This window comes from Saccopteryx leptura, chromosome 10 (genome assembly GCF_036850995.1).
Source record: "Saccopteryx leptura isolate mSacLep1 chromosome 10, mSacLep1_pri_phased_curated, whole genome shotgun sequence".
In the NCBI taxonomy this organism is placed as follows: Eukaryota; Metazoa; Chordata; class Mammalia; order Chiroptera; family Emballonuridae; genus Saccopteryx; species Saccopteryx leptura.
Genome location: NC_089512.1, coordinates 46,719,727 through 46,744,710, shown reverse-complemented (window position 1 = coordinate 46,744,710; position 24,984 = coordinate 46,719,727). Strand labels below are relative to the sequence as shown.

The window sequence follows — 24,984 nt, the reverse complement described above, 5'->3', positions numbered from 1 at the left end:
CTTTCCTGATACATACAGAAAAAAACGTAGACTCAAGTTTAATCACTGTTTCAAGTTTTCCAGCTTGTAAGAAGTATACCTAGGATTCTAACTCAGGCCTCTTTGACTCTAAGAACACACTATACCATTTGTACCACAGTGCCCTTCAAAATTATTTCCAAAAAAAACAGGAAAAGATTTTAAAAAGTAAAAGGGGGCCAGTTAAATTATCTTAGGGAACAAACTGCCCATATCAATAAACTATATCATTTAATAACTCGTTTATACAACCACTAATTCCTAAATATAGCAGGCCCTCAAATAATGTCATTTTGTTATAACATTGATGAGATGCCCAAACTTAACTCTTGTTTATATCAAATTACCTATCTATGGTAAAATTGGTTTCATTATATTTCACTTAAAGTTGCAGAATCTACTGACAACTGTTGAGGACTTAATAATGTATGTGCTTTATGTTTCAGTATTGCTCTCAGAAATTTCTGATCCAGCTTCATCAAGATAGTAAGTAATACAATGATTCTTTTGACACTTGAACATACTTTTCCAGTAAAATTTTACCTACATAATAATCAAAGTGATTAAAATAGTAAGATTAATTTTACTGTCTTTTTTTTTTTAAATACTTTATTTATTGATTTTACAGAGACAGGAGAGAAAGGGGAGCATGGATTGGGAAGTATCAACTCATAGGTGCTTCATGTTAGTTGTTCATTGCTTGCTTGTTGTATGTGCCTTGGCCAGGGCAGCCCAGGGTTTCGAACCGGCAACCTTGGCACTCCAGGCCAAAGGTTTATCCACTGCGCCACCACAGGCCAGGCAATTTTACTGTCTTTTTTAAAGTGAAAATTGTTATTGAAGTACAACATGCAAATATAAAGGTGCACAAATCGCCTGACCAGGCAGTGGCGCAGTGATCGGACTGAGATGCAGAGGACCCAGGTTCAAGAACCTGAGGTAGCCAGCTTGAGCGTAGGCTCATCTGGTTTGAGCAAGGCTCATCAGCTTGGACCCAAGGTCGCTGGCTTGAGCAAGGGGTTACTCGGTCTGCTGAAGGCCCGCGGTCAAGGCACATATGAGAAAGCAATCAATGAACAACTAAGGCGTCACAACGAAAAATACTAATGATCGATGCTTCTCATTTCTCTCCGTTCCTGTCTGTTCCTGTCTATCCCCCCCCATCCCTGTAAAAAAAATAAAAATAAATAATAAATAAAGGTGCACAAATCATAAATGAAACAGCTCAATGAATATTCACTAAGTGAACACAAATGTAAACACCACTCAGATCTGTAAAACATTACTAGCACCCCTAAAGTCTCCTTTATACTCCCTCTCCCTATAGTCAATTACTGTATTTCCCCTTCTCCTTTCCTGACTTTTATTACCATAGACCAACTTTACTTGTTTTTGAGTTTATCTAATATATTTTTTGTGCATCTGGCTTCTTTAGCTCATTATTTTTGTGAAAACCGTGAGTAGTTAGTGCATTTTCATTGTGTGTAGTATTACAGTGTGTACATATACCACAATTTATCCATTTTATAGCTAATGAACATCTAGATTGTTTCTAGTTTGGAGCTCTTAGGACTCCTACCCATATAAACATTTTTGTACATGCCGTAAAAATTTTTTATTGACTTAGAGAGAGGGAGAGGGAAATATTGATTAGCTGCTTGACTTATCCATTCATTTGTTGGTTGTTTCCTGTATGTGCCCTGACCAGGGATTGAATCAACAACCTTGGCTTAGCAAAATAATGTTCCAACCAACTGAACTACTGGGTCAGGGCCTTAATATGCCTTCTGATGCAATGCTATCTTTTCATTTGAAAATTTTCCTTTCTAAAAAAGTTGTCTTTTAGCCCTGGCCAGATAGCTCGGTTGGTTAGAGCAGAGGTCCCCAACCTTTTTTGGGCCACGGACCGGTTTAATGTCAGAAAATATTTTCACGGACCGGCCTTTAGGGTGGGACGGATAAATGTATCACATGACCGAGATAAGCATCAAGAGTGAGTCTTAGATGGATGTAACAGAGGGAATCTGGTCATTTTTTAAAAATAAAACATCGTTCAGACTTAAATATAAATAAAACAGAAATAACGTAAGTTATTTATTCTTTCTCTGTGGACCAGTACCGGTCTGCGGCCCAGGGGTTGGGGACCACTGGGTTAGACCACTGTCCCGAAGTACAGACACTGCCTACGGAAACAGATTGATGTTCCTCTCTCCCTCCCTTCTTCTCTCTAAAAATCAATAAAATAAAAATTTTAAAAATGTCTTTTACTTCAGAAATTAAACATAAACTTCATTTTAAAAAATCTGCATTGCATTAAATAAGTCAACAAACATGTTCTAATTACCAGGCTTTTCAGCCAAGGGCTGACCTAGACTCTGCAGTATGCGCTTGGTAAACATGAATTTTCAGTAAGTCCAAGTTTACTCACCTAATCAACCTACCAAAAAGATGCACTATCACAGAAGCAATAGAGGAGGGTGAGAGAAAGAAAATGAAGGCGGTACACAGAGGCAGGCACAGTTACTGAAGTGCATTTGTGGGCAGCCAGGTAAGAAATGTTTTTATTTTTATTTTTGCATAGCTTCTATCAATACATGAACAATAAAAGTTAAGTGAGGTGGTTCCCAGTAAAATCATAAAGCCTTCAAGTTTGAGTCTAGCACTGCCAGCTTCTCATTTTTCCACCTCACCCTTCAGCCGCATTCACCCAATTTTCCAGGCCCCCATACCTTTTTTCACACTTCCCACTAATCCAAAAAGAACATAATGAGATTCTCTTTTATACTTGTAACAAAATTCTTCTCAATCAACATGTTAACATTTCCAGCAATTAGACTCTTTGGGATTACTGCCTGACCAGTGGGATGCTGAGGTCCCAGGTTTGAAACCCCAAAGTCGCCAGCTTGAGCATGGGATCATCGATCGGATCCCATGGTCACTGGATTGAGCCTCCTGGTCAAGGCATGTATGAAAAGCAATCAATGAACAACTAAAGTGACAAAACTACGAATTGATGCGTCTCATCTCTCTCTCTTGGGTGCACGCTTAAAAAAAAAATCTTAGGAGTTACTGTCAATAATTATGGAATGAGGGCCTGGCCAGGTTGCTAAGTGGATGGAGCGTAGTAATACCAAACATGCCAAAGTCACAGGTTCAAACCCCAGTCAGGGAACTGACCAGTGAGTGAGTGCATAACTAAATGGAAGAACTGAGTGCAATAATGAATTGATGCTTCTCTCTCTCTCAAATCAAAGGAAAAATTTTAAAAATAATTATGGAATGAAAGGTTTCACCTCCTATTTAGGGGCTTCAGGTCTCCTATTACAGTAGAAGAAATCATTTTTATTTGTCCCTGAGATTGGCTTTCATCATTATAAGCTACCTGGAGTCCAGGAGTATATCAGAAAAGACAGTTGAATGTCTGAGCTCACCTATTCCTTTCTCATCCTAACAGTTCACTTCCCATCCCTCTGTTCCAAGACTCCCAGATACCAGGGATATGAATCTCCACATAACAATGCTATGCCAACACCCTGAGCTGGACTTTCATCCTCTCTACCTACTACTCATCATCATTGTGAGCTCTGCTAGTTGAGTTGCAGGTCCTAGGCAGTCCTGACTTTTGGTATAGAGCTCCTTTTGCTTAAAACTCTCTAGTAATCAGGGCACCTGAAGACAAGGGTGAGGGAGCAGGTAACAGAAAAAAGTGACAAGGATATGGGGAAGGAATGACAGGATGGGACAGAATTACAAAGAAGATCTTAGCCTCTAGTCATTAGGTTTCAAGCAAGTTAAACTCCAACAAATAAGGAATGTGTGACAGAAACACGAATGTGTCCATTAGGTTAAAGATAATCATATATGGAGGAAAAGTCAACAGGATTTCAGTTCCCCATAACCAGTGAAAAGATCTAAACTCTGGTAGAGGAGTTTTGCATCAGGTATGAGGCTGGATTTGAACTCTAAGATGGAGTCCTTCACAGAGTCCTCCTATGTAGTATTAAGGGAAATTAGTATCTGTTTTAAGAGATGCTTTGGTAGTAAAGGAGCATATGGCACATAGGTAAGAGACCAACAAAGGTGAACCTCCAAATCAGAGCCTTTAATATGTGGAGACATTAAAGCAGCTAGACACAAAAGGTTAGTGGTTCAGTGCCAAGGTTGAAGGGATTCTGCTCCACACAGGCCCACCTGCCTTGTTCTTGATGTCAGTGGTTTTCAATGTTTTTACACTTGGGAACCAGTGAAAATAGAATTATTTTGTAGACAGCTAAGGCAGAAATTACCCTGAACATAAGCAAATTTAACGAAGAGCATTAGGTCTATAATCTTCATACAACATCAAGGTGGTTAACTCTTTTGTGGACTGACATGAAATTTCTGGCGGACAGGCGGCTGAAATGACTGCTCTATGTCATTTGGACAAGTTACCCCTACTACTGCCCCCAATCTCAGTGTTGGCTCCCCCATCCCATTTTAATAGTGGGAAATGTATAAGCCTCCAAGATGCTACCCACTCAAGGTTGTAGAAACAGGCACTGAACTGTTACTTGACTCCTTGGAGACAAATGTTAGACTTCCTAAAATTCCTAATAAAGTGAGGTTATTACACATATGGTTTTTTTTCCTGTAAAGGCATATTCATAAAACAAAATTTCAAAATCATTTAAAAAAAATCTGTTGAAGCCCTGGCCAGTTTGCTCAGCGGTAGAGCGTCGGCCTGGCGTGCGGGGGACCCAGGTTCGATTCCCGGACAGGGCACATAGGAGAAGCGCCCATTTGCTTCTTCACCCCCGCCCCCCCTCCTTCCTCTCTGTCTCTCTCTTCCCCTCCCACAGCCAAGGCTCCATTGGAGCAAAGATGGCCCGGGCGCTGGGGATGGCTCCTTGGCCTCTGCCCCAGGCGCTAGAGTGGCTCTGGTCGCGGCAGAGCGACGCCCCGGAGGGGCAGAGCATCTCCCCCTGGTGGGCAGAGCGTCGCCCCTGGTGAGCGTGCCGGGTGGATCCCGGTTGGGCGCATGCGGGAGTCTGTCTGACTGTCTCTCCCCTTTTCCAGCTTCAGAAAGAAAAAGAAAAAAAAAACAAAACCAACAACAACAACAAAAATCTGTTGAAAGCAATAAATAATTTAATGTTGTAAGACAATATATAGCTTTTTCATTAAACTGTCAGTTCTTTGGTTACTGGGTAATTAATTCAAGGAATTAAAATTATTGAGTAAACAACTGATACCAAAAAAAATCCTGTAACAGGATAGAAAAAAAATCATAACCAAAGGTTTAAATAAAAGTGTGACTGTTGGCCCTGGCCAGTTGGCTCAGTGGTAGAGCATCTGCCTGGCGTGCAGGAGTCCTGGGTTCGATTCCCGGCCAGGGCACACGGGAGAAGCGCCCATCTGCTTCTCCATCCCTCCCCCTCTCCTTCCTCTCTGTCTCTCTCTTCCCTTCCCGCAGCCGAGGCTCCACTGGAGCAAAGTTGGTCCAGGCACTGAGGATGGCTCTATGGCCTCTGCCTCAGGCGCTAGAATGGCTCTGGTTACAACAGAGCAACGCCCCTGGTGGACATGCCAGGTGGATCCCGGTTGGGCACACGCGGGAGTCTGACTGCCTCCCAGTTTCCAACTTCAGAAAAATACAAAAAAAAAAAAAAAAGTGTGACTGTTACTGGTTTTATAATACTTTAACATTTTATTCTTAAATCAGTTAATATATAAAATATCAACAAAAATGTTCTATTTACCAGATTTCCCAGCAGAAGAGCTTGATATATACATACTTTCTGAAGTCTGCTTTAACTTTGGTAAAACAATTAAAAGTGATTTTCAAAAATTCTGTTATATGAACCAATTTATCTTTGGAAAGATAAATATTCAAAACCAATGGCTACAGAGACTTTCAGTTCTCAACTTCCTGCAAACCTACCAAAGGCTTTTTTCTGTTCTCTTATCCCCACTGATAGAGAAACAAAGACCAGCCTTTTTAATTTCAAGAAAATCACTTTGGTGCTTTTGTTTCTTCAGTTAAAGTAAATGACACAAATATATTTGAGCTATCTGTTTATTAATGAATTCCATATAAACTCATTAACTTTCATGTAACTTTGAGATTCAAATAATCATTAAGTTATCTATTTCTTTTCTTGAAAAAAACTAAACATAAAATCAACATATAAGTGAGTAAAAAGAGATTCATTTGGGTTATCTGATGCATATTCATGTATCCATTCAGTGCTACATCTGTAAGGGACCACTTCCTAAATTCATCCAAATGGTATAACAGACATTTTATTGCCAAACAAGCCCACACACAAAAAGGTTTGATAATTTATATCATACATTATCTATTCATTCATTCAACAAATAGTGCCAGGCACTCTGTTAAGTGCTGAAAATATAACGAGCAAAATAATTTCTGCTCTCATTAAGCTTATCATATGATGGGGGAACAAATATCAAGCAATCGTACAGGAGGGAGGTGGAGAAGGGTAGAGGGGGGACAGATGGTGATGGAGACTTGACTTGGGGTGGTGAACACACAATGCAACATACAGATGATGTATATATAGAAGAATTGTACACTTGAAAACTGTATATTTTATTAACCAATGTCACCCCCAACAAATTCAATTAAAATATTTTTTAAATCATATAATGGAGTATAATTAAAAAGTTAGACAAAGGTTATAACAGAAAAAAACAACATAGTTAAGAGAAAGAATCTGATCTAAACTGGCACTGGGCATCAGAGGGGGCTACGCTGAGGAAGTGATGAATGAGCCGAGATCTGCAGGAGTGGGGTATGTGTGGGCGTGGAGTTGGGGATGGGAGAGGGCATGTGAGGATTCCAGGCTGAGGGAAGAGCCTGAGGTTAAGGTAAGCTACAGCGCCAAGGAAGTTCAAGGCAAATCAGTATGTTTATAGCACAAGGGGCTAGGAGTACAGGGATAAGAAATGATGAAACATCTTAGAAAGGTTTTTAAATAGAGAGCAGGAAATGGACCTCCACAATTACACTGGTTCTATTGGGGCTTGAACAATGTAATGCTTGTTCAAGACTTGTAAATTGTGAACCACCCCATCCATACTTTTTGTTAGTTCCACTAGTTTGTTTTCTAAATAAATTTTTGGTCTGAATGCCAATAACCAAAAGCAGAAGAGTCAAAACTAGAACCCAAGTGTTCTAGTGTTTTGCCTCTATACCACACTGCCTAACAATTTCATTGTTTATATCTTTAAACTAGACCGATATCTCTAACAGCTAGTGCTTCACTGTGACAGTAACCCCAATTATGAGTATTTACTATATGCAAAGCACTTTTCTAAACTCTTTATTTGTATTAACTCAGTTTATCCTCAATTCTAGAAGAAAGGTCCTATTATTGTCCAGATGAGGAAACTAAAGCTCAAAAGAGTTAACTTACCCAAAGTCACACAGCTAGTAAATGTTGGCCCTGATAACCAACACACTAATTAGCTTTTGCTTAAAACATTGTGTGTGTGTGTGTGTGTGTGTGTATGGGGCAACTCCTGTACAGAACCACATTCCTATACTTGAGAAGATCTATCAATGTCTCAGTCATCTCTGCAATTCCCAGTCTAGCACCTAGTTCCTGGGGCTCAGCAAATAAATTGAAGATGGTCATAAGGGGGCTGATGAAGGATTTAAATCTGGAAGTGATTTTGTGAGGCTTTTCCCCCAGTCACATATTCATCAGCAGTTCAGTTAACAACTATATTTTCCTTGATTCTTTTTTATTAAGTTGACTGTTACCCTTGTCATATTTCACAGACCTTAGCCTGGAAGACAGAGTGGGATAATGAAAAAAAAACAATCAACTAGTTTCAACCACTCTCTAGCCAACAGCCGGCCTGTTCTTAATCACACCAAATGCTTCCCCTCCGGTCCTTGAGAACCACTTGTGGTTCTCTCTCTATTCATTACGTATTTCCTTGGGTTCCTCCGTTCAGACATCACCTCCTTACAGAAGCCTTTTCTGACTACTCAACCTAAATTTGTCTCCTAATGCCGTCTTTAATACACTATTCAGTTTCATTTCATTTTTTTCCCGGAAATTCATCATTCCCTGAAATCATCTCATTTGTCTATTCATCCCCAACCCCAATTCTAGGAGGGCAGAGAGGCCGGGTCTAGCTGGTTCTCTGGATGTATTCCCAGTGCCCTAAACTAAACAAATAAGCATTTAATTAACGTGCGAAAAGAGAATTACCTGATTCACCTGTGTTCTCTCAAGCTCTCAATACACTATAGCTTTTCACTCCTGGATCTTCTACTAACGATTTTCAACAATAACACCATTTTTACATTGCTTTGGGTTTCACAAAGCAGCCTGGACTCCATTTCCTGAGTACAGCACCTCAACAATCCTGAGAAGGGAGGTCCGACCTGGCAAAACGCCCATTCTCCTCATTTTACAATCTATGAAATTGAACTTCAGAGGATTTGCCCGCGGCTGCGCCAGAAATACGGAAGGAGCCCTGAAAAGTGTCTAGATCCCAAAAAATCCTTCCCACGAGTCAGCGCCGTGGATTCAAGATGCTTCCCCACCCTTATTGCTATACAGTTCTTCATTTCTCATTCCGACGCGCTCCAGGTCAGGGGAAGCCGCCAGGCCCCTGCACGGATCCCGAACGCCCCAGACTCTCGCCCCGGCCGCGCCCCCAGGGCCCCAGGCCGCGCCCCCGGGCCTCGGCTCCTGCCCGCCAGGACACCAGCGACCCACGAGGACCGCCCTCTCCTGCAGGAGCCAGTCAGCAAAGCTTCAGTGGGCGGAGCCACAGGCCCCGGCCCTCCTTCTGGGCACCAACTGGTCGGAAAAGCCGTCGCTCACGAAGTCGCACTCCGCACCGCCTTACACCCCCCCCTTCTGAAAAAACAGCGGTTGGGCCGCGGCGGCCACCAACGGCACAAGAGAAGCGGAGGGGCGAGGAGTCGGGGAATGAGGGAAGGAGGGACTGCAAGGAGGAGGAGGCTGACAGGAAGAAGAGGCAAGTCCGGCCCAGCCAGAGCTATCTCCATCGAGAACAAAATGGCGGCGCTGGCGAAGGGCCAAGTGTGAGGCGGGGCCGCGGCCATTCCCCCTCTTCCCCCACCCTCGCGACGGCCGGGCCGGTCAGGGGGAGCCCGCTCGCTGCTCCCGGCGCGGGCGGGGAAGGGAGGGGAGCGGCCCGGCCCACTATGCAAAGCGTCCGGCGCCGCCACCGCCCCATGGCAAAGGTAAAAGGGTCGGGTTCAGCCGCAGCCACGGCGCCTCCATGTCCGCGCGCCAGGCCCGCCCCCTCCGCCGCCGGACCGACCCCGCCCCGGCCCTTTTTCAATTTTACCTCAGGATTTGGCGCCAAAGCGGCCTCGAAGCTGGTCCCGTGTCGGCGGCGGGCGACCCCCGGCGCGGAGGCAGGGCGCGGGGAGGCCGGGCTCCCGGCGTTGGCGGATGGCGGGAGCCCCGAGGCCGCAGGCTCGCGGGGCAGCAGGAGAGAGACGAGACGCCGAAGTGGAAGCAGGGGCGGGCCCGGGGGCGCCGCTGGGGTCGCAGGGATGGGGGGGGGTTTGTTATTGTTTTTGTCAGTGAAAGGTCAGAGTTCGTGACCCCGGTGCCGCCGCCGCCGCCGCCCGTGCGCTGGTAGGAGGAGGGCGAATGTTCTTCTTCCTCTTCCCAGCGCCAGCCTCGCCGTGGCCGTGGGGGGCGGGCGAGCACGCGATTGGCTGAGCCACGCGCGCGCACCGGAACGCCGCGGCCGGCGCTGCTTCCTCCGGCCCCTCGCGGTTCCGTTCGTCGCCGCTGCCCGGCGGCCGCTGGGGGACCTCGAACGCCTGGGGACCCTGCGACGCGGTCGGCATTGCAGTCAGACGAATACGGAATTTAAATGGCGCGGCTGCCGCCGTTCTTACGGTAAAAGGTGGATTGGTCGTTTAAAAAAAACTAAAAATGTGGGGCACCGTTATTTCGGTGCGAGGCAGCGTTTCCCGAGGTACTGCGAGCCTGGAGGATAGGCGGGAGCAGTGTTCTCGTTGTGACGTCCTCCACCAGGGCCTCTCGCCGAACTGAACCCTGTTTTTGTTGAGTGAAGATCAAACTCAGCAGAGCGCCTGTAGGTCGGAAGGGGGTGGTATTTTGGGTAGGTATCTAATTGTTTGGGCCCTACTCCGTACAGATAGTTTTTTTACTGAAGTTTTACAGGTCCGAGGATGCACCAGCTTCTGGTAGTATCCGGTAAAGTGGTCAGACCCTCCCAAACCTATTGTTTATGATTTTTTAACGAACATTTAATTCAAGTCTTAAGCCCATGCCTCTTTCCCTCGCGATTTGGAACTAGTATACAGTGATATATTAAAGCAATTCTTTGCAATACTGTTTAAATATATATATAAAGAAGTTCTCTTGATCCTAAAAACCTTGGGTTGTAGGTTTTCCTTAGGTATTTCTCTTTTGAGTTATGGTTTTGACTTGCTTTGTGGAGGGTGCAGACCACTTATTTATCCCAGATGCCCTGATGTATTTAGGCTGGACTCTCCTTGATTATAATTCTTTGTAGGCCAAAGATCCTCTGCTAACTAATTTTTTTCTTGTTTATTATGAAAGTACTGTCTCCAAGATCTTTTTTCTTAGTCATTTTGCCTTTTATCAGGGTGACCCAAACTTTGAATATTTTGTCCTTAATCTTATTTCTGTTTGATAGGAAATGCTTTAGACTTCAATTTTCTCTTCTTTTTTGTTCTCATCTTGCAAGGAAGTAAGGGGAATGGAGAAACAGTTAAATTTTGTAATGTCATGGTGAACCCCAGATCCCGAACTGCAAGGGGCCTCAAGAGGGCCTCAAGAGATGATATGGTCAAATCCTCTTCTGGAAAGAAGATTTTACAGGAGAGATGCATAAGAACCAGAAAGTCAAGTGATGTGCCTAAGGTAACAGTATTTTAATGATATGTCCATGTAAATGTGAACTGCTTTGCAATTGTGGATTCTTTTTCAAAGCAACTTTTTTTTTTTTTTTTGTATTTTTCTGAGGCTGGAAACGGGGAGAGACAGTCAGATGCGGCGGACCGGGATCCACCCGGCACGCCCACCAGGGGGCCACGCTCTGCTGCGACCAGAGCCACTCTAGTGCCTGGGGCAGAGGCCAAGGAGCCATCCCCAGCGCCCGGGCCATCTTTGCTCCAATGGAGCCTTGGCTGCGGGAGGGGAAGAGAGAGACAGAGAGGAAGGAGAGGGGGAGGGGTGGAGAAGCAGATGGGTGCTTCTCCTGTGTGCCCTGGCCGGGAATTGAACCCGGGACTTCTCTGCACGCCAGGCCAACGCTCTACCACTGAGCCAACTGGCCAGGGCCTTCAAAGCAACTTTTTTTTTTTTTTTTTTTTATTTATTCATTTTAGAGAGGAGAGAGAGGGAGACAGAGAGAGAGAGAGAGAGAGAGAAGCTGGAAGCATCAACTCCCATATGTGCCTTGACCAGGCAAGCCCAGGGTTTCGAACCGGCGACCTCAGCATTTCCAGGTCAACGCTTTATCCACTGCGCCACCACAGGTCAGGCTCAAAGCAACTTTTTAATGTCAAATGTTGCTTCTATATATAGTATAAAAATTTGCCAATGAATTTTGGTGGGGTTTTTTTTTTTTTTTTTGCAAACATTACAATTATACTAGATTTGAAATGAATACTAACCAATAATTAACGTTTCTGTGGTGGTTTATAGATTTCATTCAGCAGCTCTGTGAACAAGGCATTGTCATTTCCATTTTACTGAGGTGCAGGAACTGAGGCCCAGATAGGTTAGGCGACCTGCCCAATGCCCAAATGCTACTGATGCAGTAAGTTAACCCCAGGCTCCTATCTAGTTTGACATTAAGGTTTATACTGTAAATTTTGCTATATCAGTTTCTCCTGTTTATAATAGTATTGAGTAAATTCTCATTTAAGCGTTAATTGTTTCATATTAAATATAGTAGCAACGGTTCATAATCTTGAGCTACTTGAGCAGCTTTTCTTCCCCTGAAAACAGATTGCAAATAACATCAGCGGGTAACAACCCTCTGCAGCTGAGGTCAGCACTGCCGCAGTGCTATATCTTGCTCCATTGTGTTTTTGCTAGAAGTCTTTTTAGTAATTTATTTATTTATTTATTTTAAATTTATTGATTAAGCACTGGCCAGATAGCTCATTTGATCCCCAGGCAGGGCACATACAGGAACAGATTGATGTTCCTGTCTCTCTCTTTTCCTTCCTCTTCTCCTCTCTAAAGTTAAATGAAACAAATTTTTTTAGAGAGAGAAAAGGAGAGAGAAGAAAGCATTCATGTTGTTTCACTTAGTTGTGCATTCATCGATTGCTTCTCATATAGGCCCTAACCAGGGATCAAACCTACAGCATTGGTGTTCTGAGGCCACACTCTTTTTTTTCTTTTTTTTGTATTTTTCTGAAGCTGGAAACAGGGAGGCAGTCAGACCGACTCCCACATGTGCCCGACCAGGATCCACCCCGGCTCTGCCCACCTGAGGCGTTGCTCTGCTGCAACCAGAGCCATTCTAGCGCCTGAGGCAGAGGCCATGGAGCCATCCTCAGCGCCCGGGCCAACTTTGCTCCGATGGAGCCTTGGCTGTGGGAGGGGAAGAGAGAGACAGAGAGGAAGGAGAGGGGGAGGGGTGGAGAAGCAGATGGGCGCTTCTCCTGTGTGCCCTGGCTGGGAATCGATCCCGGGACTCCTGCACGCCAGGCCGATGCTCTACCACTGAGCCAACCGGCCAGGGCCTGAGGCCACACTCTTAACTGACTGAACTAACTAGCCAGGGCCTACTAATAACTCTTTAAGTGGCTTTGTAACACTTGATGGATTTGAAATCACACAAAAGAATTCAAGTTGTATTCTACTAGCTGTACCTTTGTTTCCTTTTTTACTATTAAGAAGTACAGTATTCACATTTGCATTAATGACACTTTTAACATTGATTTGTCACCTTTCAAATGAAGAGTTTTTGTCTGGGGAACTGCCCTGCCCCCAGGGGTTCTGAAGCAGTAAGCTTTGGTTAGGGCCTGGCATTTAAGCACTTTTACCAAGCCTTAAACACTGATCTAATTTCAAAAACTGGCAAAACAAAAACAAAAGACCTTTTGTTTCACTATTTGGAATGCAAGTTAGAATAATTTTTTTTTTCCAGCTCTTAGACAATGCCTGAAAATTATTCACAGGGACAGGGGCTCCATAGGATTGATGACATATCTGACAGTACCCAGCCCTTGTGTGTGCTTACATTGTCCTGGCTCCTATCTGAACTGTGAGCCCTGTATCCAAATGTGTCTTGCCCTTCTCGATCTCAGCCCTTAACACAGTACCTAGTACAAAGTGATATGAAATGGACATTGTTGAAAAGAATGCTTTACCCAGCAACAGTGCATGGAAAACAATATTCATATCATTGTCTTCCCACCCCTTTTTTTTTTTCAACCAGATTAACAAAGGTTTGATGACTTCCCTGAGCTAGGATATGAGTGGGGGCTCTGAATGAGACCCCAGGTGTTCTGAGGTCGTATGTAAAGGTCATTTTTTTTTCTCTCCCACACAACCAGTCTGTTCTGCAATCATTAATTGACTTGACTTTGAGCTTTAGAGAGTAGGAACTATTGTATAGTTTCGTTTTGTATGTAGCACAGAATAAACATGTTATTATGCTATCCAAGGTTGTTTATTTTAAATGTGCATTTAAGTGATAAATGTTGAGTTAATGAAAATCAAATTTTGATTGATAGTTATAGATGCACTAAGTTACTATTATCAAGAGGAGATTTATTTCATTTGTAAGAGTACTGCTTTTGTGGTAGTATTAATGGTTTTCCTTTTTATTTTCACAGACTGGGAAGGTTTAATAATTACCTTCATAAGTACTTATATACATCTTTGTATCAAATTTTCTGTAATGGCTTATGCTTTATTACTATGTATAATAATTTATGAAACTTCTGTTTATATCATATAATTATGACATATCTATAAAATAAACTTTTAAACCTATAATTGTTACTAGCCTTATTTTTTAACAGTTAGGAATCTGAACAGATGTAATTGCAGAATGCCAGATTGCATGTTCCTTATACTTACATATTACCCTGTTTAACCTCCACAATAATTATCTTGTTTTCACAATTAAAGAGGCTGAGACCATAGAGGGAGAATGACTCCAAAGTCACACTGCTAGCAAGTGGTGGAATGTTTATTGTTTCTGATTATTTCTTCTGTCCTTAAGGACTTTGAGAAGAAGAAAACCCACTTCTATCCATTTCCATGATTCTGTCATAGTCAAGCTTTGTCACAGTAAAAAACTACTTGGAGAGTTCTTCTATAAAAATGGCCCTTGTTCTTCCCAGGAAGAGAAAAGAGAAGACAGCCTGTGGTGAAGTGGTCATGGGGGAGGTGTGGTACACAGAAACACTGGAAGAGTGAGTGCCAGAGGCCCGCCCATCCACCATGACTTTCTACCGAGAGTCCTGTCCGTTTAGTTTCTGACCTGGCTTTTCCTGAGTCTTAAAAAGGTGCTATTTCCGGCCCTGGCCGGTTGGCTCAGTGGTGGAGTGTCGGCCTGGCGTGCAGAGGTCCTGGGTTCAATTCCCGGCCAGGGCACACAGGAGAAGTGCCCATCTGCTTCTCCATCCCTCCCCCTCTCCTTCCTCTCTGTCTCTCTCTTCCCCTCCCGCAGCGAGGCTCCATTGAAGCGAGGATGGCCCGGGCGCTAGAGTGGCTCTGGTCGCAACAGAGCTACGCCCCGGAGGGGCAGAGCGTCGCCCCCTGGTGGGCAGAGCGTCGCCCCCCTGGTGGGCGTGCCAGGTGGATCCCGGTCGGGCGCATGCGGGAGTCTGTCTGACTGTCTCTCCCCGTTTCCAGCTTCAGAAAAATACAAAAAAAAAAAAAAAAAAGGTGCTATTTCCAAGTTGTACTTGGCTCAAATATCTTGTAGTATGATGTTAAAAATAGATTATCTTCCCAGCCCTGGCCGGTTGGCTTAGTGGTAGAGCGCCGGCCTGGCGTGCAGGAGTCCTGGGTTCGATTACCGGCCAGGGCACACAGGAGAGGCGCCCATCTGCTTCTCCACCTCTGCCTCTCTCTTCCCCTCCCGCAGCCAAGGGCTCCATTGGAGCAAAGATGGCCCGGGCGCTGAGGATGGCTCTGTGGCCTCTGCCTCAGGTGCTAGAATGGCTCTGGATGCAACAGAGCGATGCCCCAGAGGGGCAGAGCATCGCCCCCTGATGGGCATGCTGGGTGGATCCCGGTCGGGCGCATGCGGGAGTCTGTCTGACTGCCTCCCCGTTTCCAGCTTCGGAAAAATGCAAAAAAAAAAAAAAGATTATCTTCCCAAAAAATGCACCTGCCCTCAGTACCCTGTTTAAGTTATGGATTGTTTAGAAGACTTTTTTTTTTTTTTTTTTTTCCTGAAGCTGGAAACGGGGAGAGACAGTCAGACAGACTCCCGCATGCGCCCAACCGGGATCCACCCAGCATGCCCACCAGGGGCGACGCTCTGCCCACCAGGGGGCGACGCTCTGCCCACCAGGGGGCGATGCTCTGCCCCTCCGGGGCGTTGCTCTGCAGCGACCAGAGCCACTCTAGCGCCTGGGACAGAGGCCAAGGAGCTATCCCCAGCGCCCGGGGCCATCCTTGCTCCAGTGGAGCCTTGGCTGCGGGAGGGGAAGAGAGAGACAGAGAGGAAGGAGGGTGGGGGTGGAGAAGCAAATGGGCGCTTCTCCTATGTGCCCTGGCCGGGAATCGAACCCGGGTCCCCTGCACACCAGGCCGACGCTCTACCGCTGAGCCAACCGGCCAGGGCCTAGAAGACTTTTGTTTTTAAATTTTATTTGCCTGACCTGTAGTGGCACAGTGGATAAAGTGATGACCTGGAATGCTGAGGTCGCTGGTTTGAAGCCCTGGCCTTGCATGGTCAAAGCACATTTGGGAGTTGATGCTTCCTGTTCCTCCCCCCTTTCTCTCTCTCTCCTCTCTGAAATGAATAAATAAAAATCTTTTATTTTTTATTTTATTATTCCCCCCCCCCCCCGAAGTTAGAAGCAGGGAGGCAGTCAGACTCTGGCATGTGCCCAACCGGGGATCCACCTGGCATCCCCACCAGGAGACAATACTCTGCCCATTTGGGGCATTGCTCTGTTGCTACCGAAGCAATTCCAGCACCTGAGGCTGAGGCCATGGAGCCGTCCTCTGTGCCCAGGCCAACTTTGCTCCAGTGGAGCCTTGGCTGTGGGAGAGGAAGAGAGAGATAAGAGAGGAAGGAGAGGGAGAAGGGTGGAGAAGCAGAGGGGCACTTCTCCCATGTGCCCTGACCAGGATCAAACATGGGACTTCCACACGCCCAGCCGACGCTCCATCACTGAGCCAACTGGCCAGGGCCAAATTTTATTTTATTTATTTATTTATTTATTTATTTATTTATTTGTATTTTTCCGAAGCTAGAAATGGGGAGAGACAGACAGACTCCGGCATGCGCCCGACCAGGATCCACCCGGCACGCCCACCGGGGGGCCATGCTCTGCCCCTCCGGGGTGTCGCTCTGCCTTGACCAGAGCCACTCCAGCGCCTGGGGCAGAGGCCAAGGAGCCATCCCCAGTGCCCGGGCCATCCCTGCTCCAATGGAGTCTGGGCTGCAGGAGGGGAAGAGAGACAGAGGGGAAGGAGAGGGGGAGGGGTGGAAAAGCACATGGGCGCTTCTCCTGTGTGCCCTGGCCGGGAATCGAACCCGGGACCTCTGCACGCCAGGCCGACGCTCCACCACTGAGCAAACCAGCCAGGGCCCAAATTTTATTATTTTTTAAAGAGACACTTTGACACAAAGTATAAACGAGTCACTTAAGTTCTTGCTATATAAGCCAAGTCTTTTTAGGTTTCAAAATATCTGCTTGGAACATGCGGCCAGTTAAAACAGATGGCATTTACCTTTTTGCTTCATAACAAAAAAAGGAACTAAAGTCTTTTTTAGGGAAGATTGTGTGATGGCCAGTGGGAGTAGCTCCTCCAACGAGGGGTGGGTCAGCACAGGATGTTTTCATTTTTAAAGGTCATCTAATTAGAAAATCTTGAGGCTTGGTAGTTCTATACTAGCCCAGCACCACCTCAAGATTTAAGCCACTTTGGGACTGCTGGCTTACACTCAAAATCTAAAAGTTGAATAGTAGTGTTCCTTGAGTTTTATTCTTTTTAAAAAATTGTTACCGGAGAAAACATTGTTTGTTCTTATGCATTCATTGATTGACCTTGTATGAGTTTCTTAATGAAGAGATTATTTCAACCCCACAGGACAGGACATGCACCTTGAAGCCGAAGGTTCCCTGAAAAAGGCTTTTCTGGGCTTTGCTTTGGATTTTGCCTTTCACCTTGGGGAGAGTTGAGATGCTATCCTGTGGCTTTTGACTTTCAGGATGCTGTGGGTACAGTCAGAATTGAGGGTCTAAACAACACCAAAGCCTTTAGGTTCTCCCCTTACTCTGGTCCCTCCCCCACAATTTCCTAGTGTGGTTTTATCTATCCCACTGCATTGATTTCCTAACCACAGGGACCAGTTACCACCTCCCCACCCATTCTTTCCTTCCTCTCCATTTCCTCCCTCCCTCTCTCCCTTCTGCTGCCTAGTGTCCTGAAACAGCCATTCCTAGCCCTCTTCTATTTATAAAGTTGTTGAACGATTCTGCATTGCTTAGGGCTGAAGTGAAAACTTGGATGAGGGTGAGGGCAGTGGGGGTCAATTGGGGGAAGGTTGAGTCTAGCAGAGTAATCTAAAGGAGGTTAGGAAGCTGATGTAAACACCATTAGTATGTTAAATAGTTGAAGTGACACCTGGAGATCTCAGTACACTCTTAAAGGGGCAGTCCATCAGCATTTGAAATGTTGCCCAGAGATGATATATTTTATGATTTCTCAAGAGAAGGCAGAAATCCAGATTTGTACATGTGAAATCTCTTAAGTACTGGCAATTTACAAATGGCTTTTAAACTGCAGGCCAATCAGCATCTTAAGCATAGTTCTGGGCCTTAAAACCAGTTTCTGACTTCTGACCAGTCAGATAAAATCCAAATTCTGAGCCAGGGCCATTGAAGGTCCTTCACAGTTGGTCTTTTCAGCTGCCTTGAGATTAGAGGATCATTTAATGATAGTCTTCCGATAAAAACGTGGTAGAATTCAGTAAGAATTTTGATTCTGTTGGGCATATATGTTGATCTGTCATGGAGAGGTAGCTTGCAGACCAGAAACAGGAGTCCATGTCTACAGACTGAATCCAAAGGGAGTCAGTATGTGTATGTGTGTCAGAGGTTGGGGCATGTTCCTCTTGTAGTTCTTGTTTTTTTCTAGAGAAGGACAGTCACTTGCCTGTATAGGGTAGGGCTAGGGGATCTGAGTACTGAGATTTTGTTTTTAGTCTCACCCTCGCCTTCCCAGACATCTGTTGCTCCAGTTTCTGAGCCTCTCCAGGAGCAGGTTTCTTGTATCTCATTGGTGTCCCTTCCTGCAGGCCCTTTGTTGATAGCTTTCTCTTCTGCCAGGTTAGCTGCTACTATCCATACATGTTAGACCCTCCAAAATTAAGTTTTCATATTCTATGCCTCTTGTATTTTCTTTGTCCTTTAGGTTATATCTTTATTCATTTACTGCCCTTTTAGTGGGTTTTGGAAGGGAGCCAAGAAATGCATGTGTCCTGGTTATCACTTCATAACTAATCACATCCAAATACTGGCTTAGAAACCAAAAATCACCTATTATTATTTTGCAGTTCTAGGGGGCTCAGTTAGGAAGTTCTTTCTCAGGGCTTCTCGTGAAGTCAGATAGTGAATGGCTGAAGCTGGAGTCTGAAAGGCTTCCTTGTATAGTAGTTGAGGCTGGCTGGCAGTGTGAACACTGACGTGTGGCCTAGCCTTGTGGCCTAGGCTTTCTTATAGCATGGATGATGTATTCCAAAAGCAAGTGTCACAAGAGAACTGATATTTAAATGGAGACACTACCTCTGTTTGCTTCTTATTGAGCTATCAGAAAGGTCTGTCCAGGCCTGACCAGGCAGTGGCACAGTGGATAGAATGTCAGACTGGGACGCTGAGAACCTAGGTTCAAAACCCCGAGGTTGCTGGCTTGAGCCAAAGATTACTGGCTTGAGCAAGGGGTCACTGGTGTGGCTGGAGTCCCCCCATCAAGGCACATATGAGAAACCAATGAACAATTAAGGTGCTGCAATGAAAAAACTGATGCTTCTTATCTCCCTTCCAGTCTGTATGTCTGTCTCTCATGCTTAAAAAAAAAAAAGGTCTGTCCAGGATCATGGGAAAGGGATACATACTCCACAACTCAATGGGAAGAGTGTCAAATTCACACTGTTAGAAGAATATGCAGGAGGGGATTTATTGTTGTGCCATCCTTGACAGAAGAGACCCCAGGTCATGTGTTGAATTCCATCTTTAAATGGAAGGTTAGAGTGATGTTTCTTGTTTTTTTGTTTCTCCTATTTTCCATGAATGAGAAGCAGGGAGGCAAAGAGACATTCCCGCATGCGCCCAACTGGGATCCACTCAGCCAGCACCCCATAGGGCAGGGGTCCCCAAACTACGGCCCGCGGGCCACATGCGGCCCCCTGAGGCCATTTATCTGGCCCTCGCAGCACTTCCGGAAGGGGCATCTCTTTCATTGGTGGTCAGTGAGAGGAGTATAGTTCCCATTGAAATACTGGTCAGTTTGTTGATTTAAATTTACTTGTTCTTTATTTTAAATATTGTATTCCCGTTTTGTTTTTTACTTTAAAATAAGATATGTGCAGTGTGCATAGGGATTTGTTCATAGTTTTTTTTTTATAGTCCGGCCCTCGAACGGTCTGAGGGACAGTGAACTGGCCCCCTGTGTAAAAAGTTTGGGGACCCCTGCCATAGGGTGATGCTCTGCCAATCTGGGGCCATTGCTCTATTGCTCAGCAGCTGAGTGCTTGCGGTGAGGCCACGGAGCCATCCTCAGTACCCAGGGTTCACTTGCTCCAGCCATGGCTGCAGAAAGAGAAGAGAGAGAGAGGAGAGGGGGCGTGAAGCAGATGGTCGCTTCTGTGTGCACTGACTGAATCACACCTGGGACAACCACATGCCAGGCCGACCAGGGCCTTGAGTGATGTTTCTAAAACTTAGATCTATTCTTGTCACCTATCTGTTTTAAAGCATCTGATGGTTCACACAGTCTGCTGGTAAATATAGGATAAGTACAATGGCCCTTAATTACCTGACCCTAAACAGCCTTTCTTTTCTCATCTGCTTTTGTTATTTCTCCCTGCATTCTGGCAATTCTGAAGTACTCCATTCTATGAGTGTGTTTCATAGCATCGTCCTACTCATTCTCACACACCTCTCTCTTTCTACCCTCTGCCTCCAGGAACCTCTTCAATCCCCTTTTACTGTAAGGCAAATCAGTGGTGGGGTTCAAATAATTTAACAACTGGTCCTCTGCCCTAATGACCGTTTTAAATTTATTATTTATTCATTTTTAGAGAGGAGAGAGACAGAGAGGGAGAGAGAGGAGAGAGAGACAGAGAGAGAGAAGGGGGGAGGAGCTGAAAGCATCAACTCCCATATGTGCCTTGACCAGGCAAGCCTGGGGTTTTGAACCGGCGACCTCAGCATTTCCAGGTCGACGCTTTATCCACTGCGCCACCACAGGTCTAAATTTTTATTTTATTTTGTTTTTTTACAGAGACAGAAAGTCGGAGTGAGGGATAGACAGGGACAGACAGACAGGAATGGAGAGATGAGAAGCATCAATCATTAGTTTTTCATTGTGCATTATGACACCTTAGTTGTTCATTGATTGTTTTCTCATATGTGCCTTGACCATGGGTCTTCAGCAGACCGAGTAACCCCTTGCTTGAGCCAGCGACCTTGGGTCCAAGCTGGTGAATTTTTGCTCAAACCAGATGAGCCCACGCTCAAGCTGGTGACCTCAGGGTCTCGAACCTGGGTCTTCCGCATCCCAGTCCGAGGCTCCATCCACTGCGCCACCGCATGATCAGGCATGACCGTTTTAAATATAAAAAATATATACTGAAAGGTAGTTTATCATTTCATGCATTTAATACTTAAATATGTACCATAAAAGGTACACAAAACTAGATTGTTACAAGTTTTAAAATATTAATGAACAAATATTAAATAATACCTGACAAAAAAAATAAAACTAAGATATTTCCATATTGCTTCTTGATTGGCATTGTCCTCACTTGCAATTTTCTTCACTTTTATTTGAGTATTGTCAGCTGTGTGATTTATCCTTACCATCTTTTCACTGTAGGAGTAGGATCCCATTCCTTTAGAGGTAGGCCAATTAGACTAATAGTCATTATGTTTGATATATTAGAAACAGGTAACTTCTCTTCTCTGAACATACTATGTTTGTTTGTTTTTTTTGTATTTTTCTGAAGTTGGAAATGGGGAGGCAGTCAGACTCTCACATGCGCCTGACCGGGATCCACCCGGCACGCCCACCAGGGGGCGATGCTCTGCCCATCTGGGGCGTCGCTCTGTTGCAACCAGAGCCATTCTAGCGCCTGAGGCAGAGGCCATAGAGCCATCCTCAGCGCCTGGGCCATCTTTGCTCCAGTGGAGCCTTGGCTGCGGGAGGGGAAGAGAGAGACAGAGAGGAAGGAGAGGGGGAGGGGTGGAGAAGCAGATGGGTGCTTCTCCTGTGTGCCCTGGCCGGGGATCGAACCCGGGACTCCCTATGTTCATCTTTGAAAAAACCCACCTTCAACTATGATTACAAGTGCCATTTTAACAACCAGTTCACTAAACTCAACAAAAAATTAGTTATTGGTTCTGCCAAACTAGTGCAAACTGGCTGAATCTCACTACTGGGGCAAATCCTCTCATACCTCAAGCCCCAAATCAGAACTCACTTTCAGGTCTAATCTGTCTCAGGCACAATGTATTCACTTTAATCCATTCTCCCACAGTACTTTTCTCATGTTTCTACCACAGAGAATTAGAGCCATTTGTACTTGACTTTTCAGATTATGAGCAAAGTAAATTACCATGAATCTAGTGCTTAGCACTATGCAAGTGTGGTGTCACTGCTACAGTGGTACCTGGGTTTTGCAGTATTCAAAGTCCTTTAGCATTCTTATGGGCTTACATACACAACATTCAGCCACTTATTTTCCCCTCTTATTCCAACAGGGATAATTTCTAGCTCTAAGAAACACAACCCAGATCACATTAACCTTTCTTTCTAGTTAATTGATCCTGGAAATATAATGTGTTTCTTGAGGCTCCAGGTTTTAACAGGAAATTTGATTTCTTTATAGGTGTTTTGGTTATGACTTAGGTAATCATTTCTCTGTATTAGGAAAGTCATTATCATTCAATTGTGTATTAGAGTTTCAGTCAGTGGAGTCAGTTTCCAGAGTAACTGAAAATTGATAAATCTTTTAGCTGAGGAGGGCCGTGGTAGCAGAGTAGATAACACTCTTGATGTCTTACCACATTCCAGATTTGCCAGTCACTGATTGTGGGACTTCTGCCAAGAGATCCAACTCTTCCAAGTCTTTTTGCTCTGAGGTTAGTTGAGCCTGTACCACATACCAGAGTGGGTGAATGTGGAAGGAAGCATGGGGAAGCACTTCTGTAAGTGGGAAACTGAGGCATTCACAAAGTCTGCTGAACCACAAAGTTCAAAACTCTTGACTGAAGCCCTGAATTAAACATCTTCAATTATTTAGATAAGAAACTTTGAATGTTTAATGCACAATGTTAAATGTATTTAAAAATTTGGGATAAGCTATTTAGCAGATATTTTATCTATTGTGATTTTTTTTCCAAAGAGAGAACTTGTCAGGAAACACTATGTTATATCTTTTTTTTTTTTTTAATTTATTTATTTTTTACAGAGACAGAGAGTGAGTCAGAGAGAGGCATAGACAGGGACAGACAGACAGGAACGGAGAGAGATGAGACGCATCAATCATTAGTTTTTCATTGCGCGTTGCAACACCTTAGTTGTTCATTGATTGCTTTCTCATATGTGCCTTGACCACGGGCCTTCAGCAGACCGAGTAACCCCTTGCTGGAGCCAGCGACCTTGGGTTCAAGCTGGTGGGCTCGTGCTCAAGCTGGCGACCTCGGGGTCTCGAACCTGGGTCCTCTGTATCCCAGTCCGACGCTCTATCCACTGCGCCACCGCCTGGTCAGGCTGTTATATCTTTTATTAGAAGTTTTATCCCTATCGTTTTTCTAAATAAAGAGGACAAGTATTTTTCTCAGAATTTTTTACAAATGCCTGACCAGGCGGTGGCACAGTGGATAAAGCATTGGTCTGGGATGCTGAAGACCCAGGTTTGAAACACCGAGATTGCTGGCTTGAGCGCAGGATCATCCAGCTTAAGCGTAGACTCACCAGCTTGAGTACAGGGTTGCTGGCTTGAGTGTAGAATCATAGACTTGCCCCTATGGTTGCTGGCTTGAGCCCAGGGCTGCTGGCTTGAAGCCCAGGGTTGCTGGCTGGAGCAAGGGGTCACTGGCTCAGCTGAAGCCATCCCCCACCACCCCCCATCAAGGCACATATAAGAAAACAATCAGTGATCAACTAAGGGGCTGCAACTATGAGTTGTTGCTTCTCATTTCCCTTCCTTTCTGTCTGTCACTGTCTGTCCGTCTCTCTCACTAAAAAAAAAAAAAAAAAAGTTTTCACAAATAAGGCCCTGGCCAGATAGCTCAGTCAATTAGAGTGTCATCTGTATGTGCCAAGGTTGAGGGTTTGTTTGATCCCTGGTCAGGGCACCTACAAGAACCAACCAATGAATGCATAAATAAGTGGAATAACCAATGTTTATCTCCCTCTCTAAATCAATAAATTTTTAAGAATTAAAAAAAAATTTAACAAAGCTTAACATTGTCCAAGGACATAAATCTACACAAAGAAAAGCTTTTAAAATGTTATTTAAAAGGCCATTTTCCTCACTTCTTTTTGTCAGGACGGGGTAAGTTTCTGATCCTAGTAGCAAAGAATGGACCCATAGGATGAGACAGTGATATCTTGATCATTATAAAAATGGAAGATCTTTATTGAGTAGGGTGAAAGGTTAATATTTAAATTAGTCAAATTACTATAGTAAAAATTAATGGTCATTTTTTCATCTTACCCCATAAGACTCAGGGTCACACTGTGTGGTATTGTACCCATATCTTTAAAAGAGCTGTCTAATCTATGCCTATAATAACTTGCATAATTATACATATTGGAATAATCAAGTCTCATGCTTTGGGACATAGCCAATTACTGTAGAGATCAAGAGGTAATTTATTTTTCTCATGTATGCTGCTAACAGCAGGACAGCTCCATTACAAATTCATGAATTCTGGTGTGGTACTAAATAGGGGTTGTTAAGTACTGGCCACTGGATTTTTTTTTTTTTTTGTATTTTTCTGAAGTTGGAAATGGGGAGGCAGTCAGACAGACTCCCACATGCACCCAACCGGGATCCACCTGGCATGCCCACCAGGGGGCGATGCTCTGCCCATCTGGGGCATCGCTCTGTTGCAACCAGAGCCATTCTAGCGCCTGAGGCAGAGACCATAGAGCCACCCCTAGCGCCCGGGCCACCTTTGCTCCAATGGAGCCTCTGCTACAGGAGGGGAAGAGAGAGACAGAGAGGAAGGAGAGGGGGAGGGGTGGAGAAGCAGATGGGCACTTCTCCTGTGTGCCCTGACCGGGAATCGAACCCAGGACACCTGCACACCAGGCCTACACTCTACCACTGAGCCAACTGGCCAGGGCCTGGCCACTGGAATTGAAAGTCCACAGGTTTACTGGGATGGACATTCCTTGAAATCCTGATCTTGTATCTGTTACTGAAGAGGAGTTCTAAGGAACAATTTGTTTATTCCCTACACTTTACCACAAGACAGATTTTTGGATACAGCTATTGGTGAAGGTTTTAGGCATACTTCCCTCC

The 24,984-nt window shown here is 44.8% G+C and overlaps 1 protein-coding gene across 6 annotated transcripts in view; it reads right to left on the bottom strand.

Moving 5' to 3' along the window:
• Window positions 1-9,698, bottom strand: part of NR2C2 (nuclear receptor subfamily 2 group C member 2) — a 115,284-nt gene extending 105,586 nt beyond the window's left edge. For all 6 annotated transcript variants that reach the window (XR_010747248.1, XM_066351888.1, XM_066351889.1 and 3 more), the window contains exon 1: window positions 9,358-9,698. The gene's annotated coding sequence lies outside the window, so the exon portion shown is untranslated. The remainder of the gene's footprint in view (window positions 1-9,357) is intronic.
• Between the last annotated feature and the right edge of the window lie 15,286 nt (window positions 9,699-24,984).